This window comes from Centroberyx gerrardi, chromosome 11 (assembly GCF_048128805.1).
Source record: "Centroberyx gerrardi isolate f3 chromosome 11, fCenGer3.hap1.cur.20231027, whole genome shotgun sequence".
In the NCBI taxonomy this organism is placed as follows: Eukaryota; Metazoa; Chordata; class Actinopteri; order Beryciformes; family Berycidae; genus Centroberyx; species Centroberyx gerrardi.
In genome coordinates this window covers 13806031-13816045 of record NC_136007.1, presented here as the reverse complement: position 1 = coordinate 13816045, position 10015 = coordinate 13806031, and positions in this window count along the sequence as shown.

Here is a 10015-nt window from a genome sequence, read left to right as displayed (position 1 = left end):
AAAACCAGGACCAAAATAAACTATAAACAGTGTACATGTCTTTCCAAATGTAAAAAAAAAAAAAAAAAGCTTAAGGAGTTTCTCAAGGACCAGCAGAGATGTAGATCTGTCGGCAGGAGCTCTGCACTAAACCCTTCAACATCCAACTAGCAGAGGGTTTTGACTAATCAATGCGTAGAAGTTTGAGGACCATTACATACTATACACAGGCGTAATGCCTTAAATTGTTTGTAGTGCTGGAGGGAAAATAAACAAAGGTGGACCAGGTGGAGTAAAACTTATCTTTGAAAAATTTTAGATAGGTGGGAAAAAACTAGGCACAAGACTGAGAGAAGTCCAAGATGTCAGAAAAGTGATCTCAAGACCAGACTGAAGACCAAGAGTCAGGTACTACAGTCCTACTGAGAGGAATATTCACACAGACTTGTTCTGTTGCTTTCTTTCTCTCATACACATTTATCATTTACCCCTCCTATAACCTGAAATTAAATTTGTGTCATCAGTGGGCGCTGTTAGTGTCAGCATGTTCATCAAGCACAATCAACATCAAAAAAGTCAGATATAAAGATGAATCTGTCCTCCATACATGAAGTTACCCTCAAGAACTGCAGAATAAATTTGTCATATCGTATCCGTCAATCGTAATCCCCCATCAACGTAAACAGGGGAGCAGCGTTAATTAGGGTGCTGCATTTAAAGATGATGATTGTAGATACAAGCACATGGGAGGGGTGGGAACAGTGTTTATGTCTCTTTTGTCTTCATGCTGGATTACCATCCTCATCTCTCTCTCTCTCTCTCTCTCTTTGTGCCTCTCAGATGTGAAGAAATGAACAAGGAATGGGAGCGATGGAATGATGTCAGTGTGTGTGTGTGTGTGTGTGTGTGTGTGTGTAGGATAGAGGATGTGAGGGAGTCTGAGGGAGGAAGAATGAAAGACAGATAGCGTTGTAGCTGTGCTCAGACGGCGGCACACTACCACGTAACCTCCTGACCTTGTCACAAACTCATGAGCACACACAACCCATCTCATTACCATTACTCACACGGCCCAGTAACCCTGCTTCTCTGGACACACACACACACACACACACACACACACACACCATTCTGCTCTTGGGTTATTACAGCATGCTCCAGACGCATCAGACACATACATCCCCACTGCTACACACATCAAAAGATTTCACTGCTCATCAGAGACTCATGGACGATGCAAATGTTAGCTGACATGCCATCCTGGAGAGACCGCTGGCCTTGAGCCTTGGTATCATAAATAACCTCCGCAGACAACAAACACTCTTGTGCATGTAAGAAATCAAGAAGAAAGTCTTTGTTCTGTTGTACCAATAAGGAAAGTCGAGTTTTCTGGCGTGCACAGCCACAAATACAAACAGATTCCCTCCACATAATAAGACAGTTTCACAATCATTCCCCTATTTCCATTCACAGTAAAAATCAAATGTTGAAATCCACTTTTGCCTGGTTCACTTTCTATTCAAATTACACCAGCAAGTCATACCTGCCAGCGCTCTCATTTTCCCCATGCTTCTTCCATTTTAATGCCCTCTCCCTCTATTTCATTTCTCCCATTAATCTCCTGTATTTCATCAAAATAAATGTCTTTTCACCATGTTTGGACTGGTGAATTATGCATCACATTGTATTTTCCTGTTCCTCACATCGTAAAGAGGAATTAGCTTAATAAAAAAAGTATAAAATGAGTGTTGCACAGTCAGTGGTCTATCTCAGTGATGATTTTGGCTAAACCGCTACGATATAAAGTAACCACCAAGCTGTGATCTATAACAGTGCTGACAAGATCGCTCTCAAATGCAATAAAATGCGTTGATCTGACACATCAGCATGTGCCATAGTAAAACAATAGAATGTTAGCTTCACTGAAATAAGCATGAGTTGATTTAGACTGATTTGAAATACAGCAACACAATTCAACACAACTTGATTAAATATGATGGTTGAAACAGCGATTGAACAATGGTTGAACACACTCACTCACTCACTCACTCACACACACACACACACCCACACACACTCACACATACTCATACACACTCATTCTTATGGGCTCCTGACTCATTTGAGAAATCTGTGTATCTGGGTAGTTTCCAGGTCAAGCAGCAGAGACAGAATCAGACTATCTCTTGTCCTCCAGTTGTGCTTGTCTCATGACATCACTCACTGTCTGTGACACACACACACTTCTCAAATTCACGTCATCCAACCCCATTCAGTAGCTCTCGGGTTTCCACTGTACAGACATGCAGTAAAAGATAGGCCAGACGTTACAGATGTTATACCATAAATGGTCAATATACTGTAAATAAAAAACAGTAAACAACACAAGCAATCTCTTCAATTGATTCTGACAAGTTTTAATGTAGTCTCAGCTAGTTCCACTGTTTAAAATCTCATCCTTACATGTTGTCACATTTTTAAACTGCCAAAGTTGTGTTGAATTAGATTGAAATTGCATCTTCACCATCCACAACACAGCAGATATGAATGGTGATTGAAAAATGTGACACCTACTGTGACAAAATGATTGTTGCCATGAAAGAAAACGAAATACGATTGAAGTTATTTGTCATCTTTCTTGAGAGAGAGAATATTACTAGGGATTAAATCCTCTAAACTGACACTATTATGTAAGTAAAGGGTACTTACATAATAGTATCGGTTTAGAGGATTTAATCACTTGTAATATTTAAAATACTCAGCAAACAGTGTCTTTCCATATGGATGGTACTACAACATCACAGCTTTTAACATAACCACTGCTGTATCTACTCAGTTTTTGCCACTTCAGCCGAAAGTTGACAGAGCCAGCAGAGAGGGAGGAAGAGGGAGGGACGGAGGAGAAAACGGGAGATGAGGTTAAGAGGTTGAGTGTGGAAAAAGGAGGGGGGAGAGGGGTGTAAATGAAGGGGAGAGGGAGATGTGAGAGAGGGAGAGAGGGAAGGAGGGATTAAGGCATCAGAAGGTAGGCTATATTATACAGTGCAACATTAAATAAATGAAGGGTGGTTTTCAGAACAGTGAATTTAACTAAACTCCCACACTGACCTAAATTCACTCTAAACACATTAATAACTACAATTTCTTTCAATGTTGGTGGCATGTGTCACTCATGGTGTCAAGAACCATGTGGGTGATCTGTTCTCCAACTAAGGAGATCTCACAGTTTGAGTTTTGGTAATTCAAAAACACACTCTTGATTCTGACAAAGTAACCAATGGTCACTTATTTCAAGCAGTTTTAATGTTTAATCACTTAAACCTGGGCTATTTTGTTGTTTGGTGGTGTATTTTTTCTGATTCGCAAGGGCTTCTTTCTAGAGCCGCCATTTTGCACCGATGCTCAACAACCATACAGGGACAAATCCATCATAGAAGAGGCAGAGAGACCAATTTCTCCACCAACAGTGGCCTCAATAGACCAGAATGCAACGCAGCCACAAGACATGTTGAGTTTTGAGTAAAGGGTAATTTATACTTCTGCGTCAAAGTACTGCTGTTATATTTATATTGGGTGTATTAACTTTGCAATAGTTTACTGGATGTGACAAACTGAAAGCTTAATATCTCAAACACTGTCAGAAAACAAGCAGCCCCAGTGACTGAAGATTTTACATTTCCAAACTTGCAATTACTCACAGTGTTCCTCTGAAAGATGACGGGCTGGTGGCTGCTTCCACAGGACTGACTGGAGGAGTAATCCCACCAAATGGAAGAGTCTAACAGTCACTGAGAGGGATACACAGAGAGAGACAAATACACACACAGTCTCACTAACATACACACATGTGCCTGCACACACATCCACACGTACAAACACACAAACCATTTCTTGTTACAGAGAACTGAGCAGACGTATACTGAGAAATAACAAACAAATCAGTTGACATTCCTGAACGACTGAAAACTACTGAAAAAATAACAAAATAAATAGAAAACAGAAGATGCATAAACTGATATTTTGTGCAGGAGAAACATTAATTTTAGTGAAGTCCTCATGCATTGTTGATCACAAAAGACAATATGTCTGTTGACTAAATCTAGAAAATGCACAATTTCACACAGGCACACACACACAAACACACACAAACACACACATGTAATTCTGATCCTTGAGCATTATGTCATGCTGCAGACAAATCAAATGCATAGATGCATACAGATATTCCAGACACATACACAGACACACACACACGCATACACACACTGCATGGTAAAACCCCTCAGACTGCAGCAGGGGAAGACATTATGCTGTGGGGTGTCAGGTGTCCCCATCTGACCACTCCGACTCTGAGGCTTTCTATGCACATCAGCAAAACCCGGGGCTGTCCCGTCCCAGTCTGAGATTACATGACGCAGTGGCTGCTAGTCTCCTGCGTCTGCAGCAGATTTGTCCGTGAACTCGTCTGACCCTGCAAACACATCACCGCTCTGGTGAGGATTCTGCTGTGTTCGCTGGCACACAAACAATTAGACGCACATATACAAACAGAGAGCAAGAGACAGACAGCAGGGGAAAGAGAGCGATTGCAGAGAGAAGATGCTGTAGAGAGAGAGATGCTGCTAGTTCAGTGAATCCCACAAAGCCTCGGGACAACCCACAGTTAATCTGGCCAAATCAAATTATAGCTAAACAAGACAAGACATAATAGAATCCCAACATAAATTACACCATTTGATCCGTATTTGATCCGGCAGACTTGGCTGCACGGAGGTGAGGTCAAGACAGCTTCACTTTCTCTGAGCAGTAGCTGCTATTACCAAGTTAGAGCTTTTCTATCACCAATTTTTTTTTTTTTTTAATAAACACATAGTTGCATATAGGTACATACATACATCAAAATGTTATTCTGTCAACCAATGACTTGAGTTACCTATTATCCTTTGAAAAGTTATAGTTGTCCATTTTGTAAGAGTAGGATATCTCATCTTGAAATAAAACATTTGTTATAACATCCAGTCACTCTGTAAATCTTCCCTAAAAACAAAAAAACGACATGATATTGGTTTATTAGTATTCTCTTAGATTCATTCATTTGTCAGTTAATTGATTGAATGTTTATTTGGTGTCTCATTATGTGTTGTCAATAGTATTGCTGGTTATAGGTTTTGGTGAGGTATATGACCAGAATTGTTTGTGTGTCAAATTTGCTTTGTCAATAATCACTTTGGCATTTCAAAGCCCATTTGATATTGAATTAGTGAATTGATTTTCAGTTAGGGAATTTTACATGGAGAATGAATGCCTGATACATGTCTGAATTATTTACCATCATAAATAGAGAATCTATGTCTTCATTCCCACATGCACACACACACACACACACACACACATACACACACACACACGCACACACATATAGCTCTCTCACACACGTACCATCTCAGTCATGTGGGAAGAATCTCATAAGTGACGGCGATCTTTAGGTGGGTTGGGTCAAGCAGAAGACAGTTTTCCTCCATCTCACTAAACACAAACTGAACATGCGCTCCCCTTTACATAACGCTGCTGAGAGGAGATTCCCCATGGAGCTGCTGTCTGTGTGACATCTGTAGATGTGGTTGTTTAGTGTGTGAAATCCACTGTGAGGGTTTTGGTGCATGAAGGTTAGGAGAAGTATGTCTGTGGAAGTGGAAGATAAGGGGCTTGAGACTCTGTGTGTGTGTGTGTGTGTGTGTGTGTGTGTGTGTGTGTGTGTGTGTGTGTGTGTGTGTGTGTGCGTGTGTGTGTGTGTGTGTGTGTGTGTGTTTTCTGAATGGTTGAGAAACTGCCCACCTGATGACCTTTTTCTTTAACTGTTCAAATGAGTGAAGATCTAAACCACAGACCAAGCGTGAAACTGGTTTTACGGTCACAGTCAATGAGCAGCTATTGATCCTGCTAATGAGTGTCAATACAACATCAGAGCAGGTACAATATGGTTCAAGACTGGATAAAACCACACACAAACACAAACACAAACACACATGTGCGCACACACACACACACACACACATGCACACAGCTCAGTGCTTCGCTTTCATTTCATTATTGTCTATCCAATCTTCAATGCACATATACACACACATTACCATACTTGTGAGGACCTTCGTTGATTACATTATTTTCCTAACCCCTATCCCTAACCTTAACCCTCTCCACCACATGCCTACGCTTTACCCCAACTAAACCTAATTCTAACCTTATCCCTAAACCCAAGTAATAACCTGATCCTAATCCTAATCCTAAACCCAAGATCTAACTCTAAACTAGCTCTTTAAAGAAATGATGACTGGGAAAACGTCCTCACTTTGGAGGATTTTCCTCATCTTTCTCTCCTTGTGAGGATATTTGCTAACAGAGACACATATAAATAGAAGAAAACACACACACACACACACACACACAGCTCAATGCCTCACTATCATTTCATCACCATCTATCCAACCTTCTCTCTGTACCTGAAGGTGCTGTTGTCTCGCCTCTTCAGGGCAACACTGGTCTAATTAAAACAGGCTAATTGCTGTCCAGGACTAACAAGACTTGGGGCGCCACGAGTAATTATTATAATAACTTTAAACACCAGCAAGAGCACGCTCACGCCCATGCACACGCACTCACACACACATACACAGGTAGCACCAACTGTGAATACGAAGTACTGGATTACTGGTGAACATCAGCTGGAGAACAAAGGAGAGGCTTGGGAGGAAACATAGACACAGTATACAACATCTGTACAGACAGACTCCATGTTTAAGATGTGCATTTATGGTTTGTTCTTACACGGATAGATAATAAACTTTATTTATATAGCACTTTTCAAAACAAGGTTACAAAGTGCTTTACAAAACAAGATAAATTCACCAACAGAGTAAAAAAATTGTCATAAAACATAAGAGTAAAAAGTAAAATGTAGTTAAAAAAGAAAAATTTAAGAAAGAGAATAAAACAAGGATAAAAGAGAAAATAATATAATAAAATCATGCTATAAATTAATAAAAGAGAAGGAAAACAGTCACTCTAAGAATGCCTTTACATAAAAGTAAGTTTTAAGGAGTGACTTAAAAAATGATACCTATTTTGCTAGCCTGAGATATAACAACAAGAACACATTGCAAGCAACTGTTTATTATGTTGTAGCCACAGTGTATCCATAGTATTGTTGGCTAATGTTAGTTTAAGTGCCAAGGGCACTTAGGCAGTATTGGGCACCATCAGTACTGTGGATGGACCCAGTTACCTTTCCACCATAAGGCAGCCTCTCTAAACAACCTGTCGGCCTAATGACCAATTTTTGGGTATGGGGAAGGAAAGGATATACAGGTGGCAGAGGAGCAAGAAAACTTGCCGTTTTGCTGAATAAATGCCAGTTTTTAACTATGTTTGACCACATCAAGCTGTGCCTTCCTCTTTCAGATAGAATCCCTGAACACACTTTACTTCCCGAATCCTTCTCACAAGTGGATGAATAATTAAGCAAAATGTGGGGTGAATTGTATAATTCGGGTTGGCCAATTCAAAAGAATGCAAAATATGCGCATATTAGTCCAGTCCCAATTTCCTCCTTCATCTCAAACAGCGTGGGGGTCAGAGCCGAGACAGAGACAGGCAGGGGAAAGAAAGGAAAGGAAAAGGAGAGCAGAAGAAAAATCAGAGCAGTGGAGTGAAAGAGTGATGTAAGGAGTGAGAGAGAGAGAGAAGGAGAAGGAGAAGGAGAAGGGCAGGCAGTAATAACATTCTTTCTAGTCTGGCCATGGACACTGTAGAATTTCCATTCTCTCCGAGATAAAAGTGACCCTCTCTCCCTCTTCCACTCCTCCCTTCTCTCCTCCTCCCCTCCCCCAGTCTTCCCTCTCCTCCCCGACAAGGGCGGAGTGTTTGGCGGTATCATTCAGTCTGCTGGGAACCGCAGAACACTTCACACCTGAACGGCACATCTCGCACACACATGAGAGAGTCTTAATGGAAAACACACAAACACACACACACACACACACACACACACACACACACACTCACACACGAATGAAAAAAAAAACATCACAAATGCGTGAGATCGCATGGTGCGGCTATACAAGAAATTGACCTTGCACACAATAATATATGCAAACACACCCACTATAGAATGAACAATATCTCTGGACTGTGATACACCTCTTTCCTTCCTAGGATTTGAGTTGTTTGGCAAAACCAGTTCTCTCTCTTTCTTTCTTTCTCTCTCTCTCTCTGGCTCTCTCTCTCTCTCTCTCTCTCCTTCTCTCTCTTTCTCCTTTTTCTCTGGCTTGAATCTTTGATGTTTTGGTGTTTTTGCTTGTAAACAAAATGCTGCGTATCCCAATTTATGATCCGTTTTGTGATTCTGTTTTGTAAGCTGAAGAGGTCAATAAAGTAGTTTTTCAAATTCAAATTCAAAAATTATCTCTCTCTCTCTCTCTCTCTCTCTCTCTTTCTCTCTCTTTATCTGTCTCTCTGTCTCTCTCTCTCTCTCTCTCTCTCTCTCTCTCTCTCTCTCTCTCTCTCATTCTACCATTTTACCAGGCAGGTCGCTTATGAGCAAATTCGTATTTACACAGACGAACTGGCAAGAGGTTAGATTCTGGGGGAAAAGGGGAGGGGATAAAATAAAAACATACAAACAGTCAACACGGACATCACACTCTCCATCTCTCTCTCTCTCTCTCTCTCTCTCTCTCCATAGATATATCTCTCTATCTTTCACACTACTTCCTCTTTCTGCAACTCCCTGCTAAATATTTGCTTTGATAACATTTGAATGGGGGAATGAATTTACATAACTGTCTGCAGGGCAAAATCTGCATGAACACACTCTGGAGAGTAGAGGGAAGGGAGGAGGGGGGGGGGGGGGGACAATTCAAAACACAGAGGGGTGATGAGGCAGTTCTAATGCTATGCCTTCACTTGCCTGTGATCGCCATATGCGATATGTCTGCCGGTGACCATTCAGAAATTAGACATAGCAGCTTGTGCTACGTCTCTGGAATGCTGCACAAGGTCAGCGTCTGGGCAAGAGACTCGATTTCCAAATATCCACTCATCTCTGTCTCTCTGCCTTCCTTCATTCAGAAATCTACACAACAGCTTGGGTAAAAACCATAGCCATTCAAACCAGAAAAAAACACATAAGCGCGTCGGTGTGTAAAAGTGGGAGAGTTATGGGTCGTGCGGGTTCGGCAGTTTCGCCGAGTTCAAAGGTCAGACCCCCAGACTGCTGTTTGACAACGGATATGAGGGGAAATTGTAATGGGTTAAATAGGCCTGTGAGTCCCTCTGGGGTTATTTCTGCACACAGTGTAGCCCCGTCCTATAGCTACACGTAGCCTGTTCTGAACAAATAGGAGTTCAGAGCAAATAGAAGGGGAGAGTGTTTCAATTCTGAACAAACTGATTGATTTATATCGATTAGCCGTTTAAAAGACGTCTAAATGGTTATAGACGTCTAGGCTAAAATGAGGCTACATAGGGTCGAAAAGTGAAAGTTTAGTAGACTACATCTTAGACTACATCTTCTGGGGTAAATGACAAATTATCTTGCACATAATGGACTTCTCTGGACTTCTCTGGTGCACATTTTACAGCTGTTTATGCATTGTTTAAAAATGTAATCAAGTATTTACCGCTTGGTCTAAAACTGGGCTATACAATATGATGGGAGTGGGTGTTGATTGTTGATTACAGACCTTGTATTGTGTCTGTATTGTTTTTGTACTATTGTCACAGGTTGTGTTTTTATTTGTGTGATGTGTTTGTACCATGTATTGTGTGGTGTTTTTATCTGTGGACCCCAGCAGGAGTAGCTGTTACAATTTGTAACAGCTAATGGGGATCCGAATAAAATAAATTAAAATAAATATGAAAGCTAAAGCATAGACACGATGTTGAAATGACATCTAGTGCTCAGTGGGAGAGGGTGAAATCAGTGGCATAAACATGAGAGGGGAAATGAGCAGAAGAAAAAGGGGAATGGGATATCCGG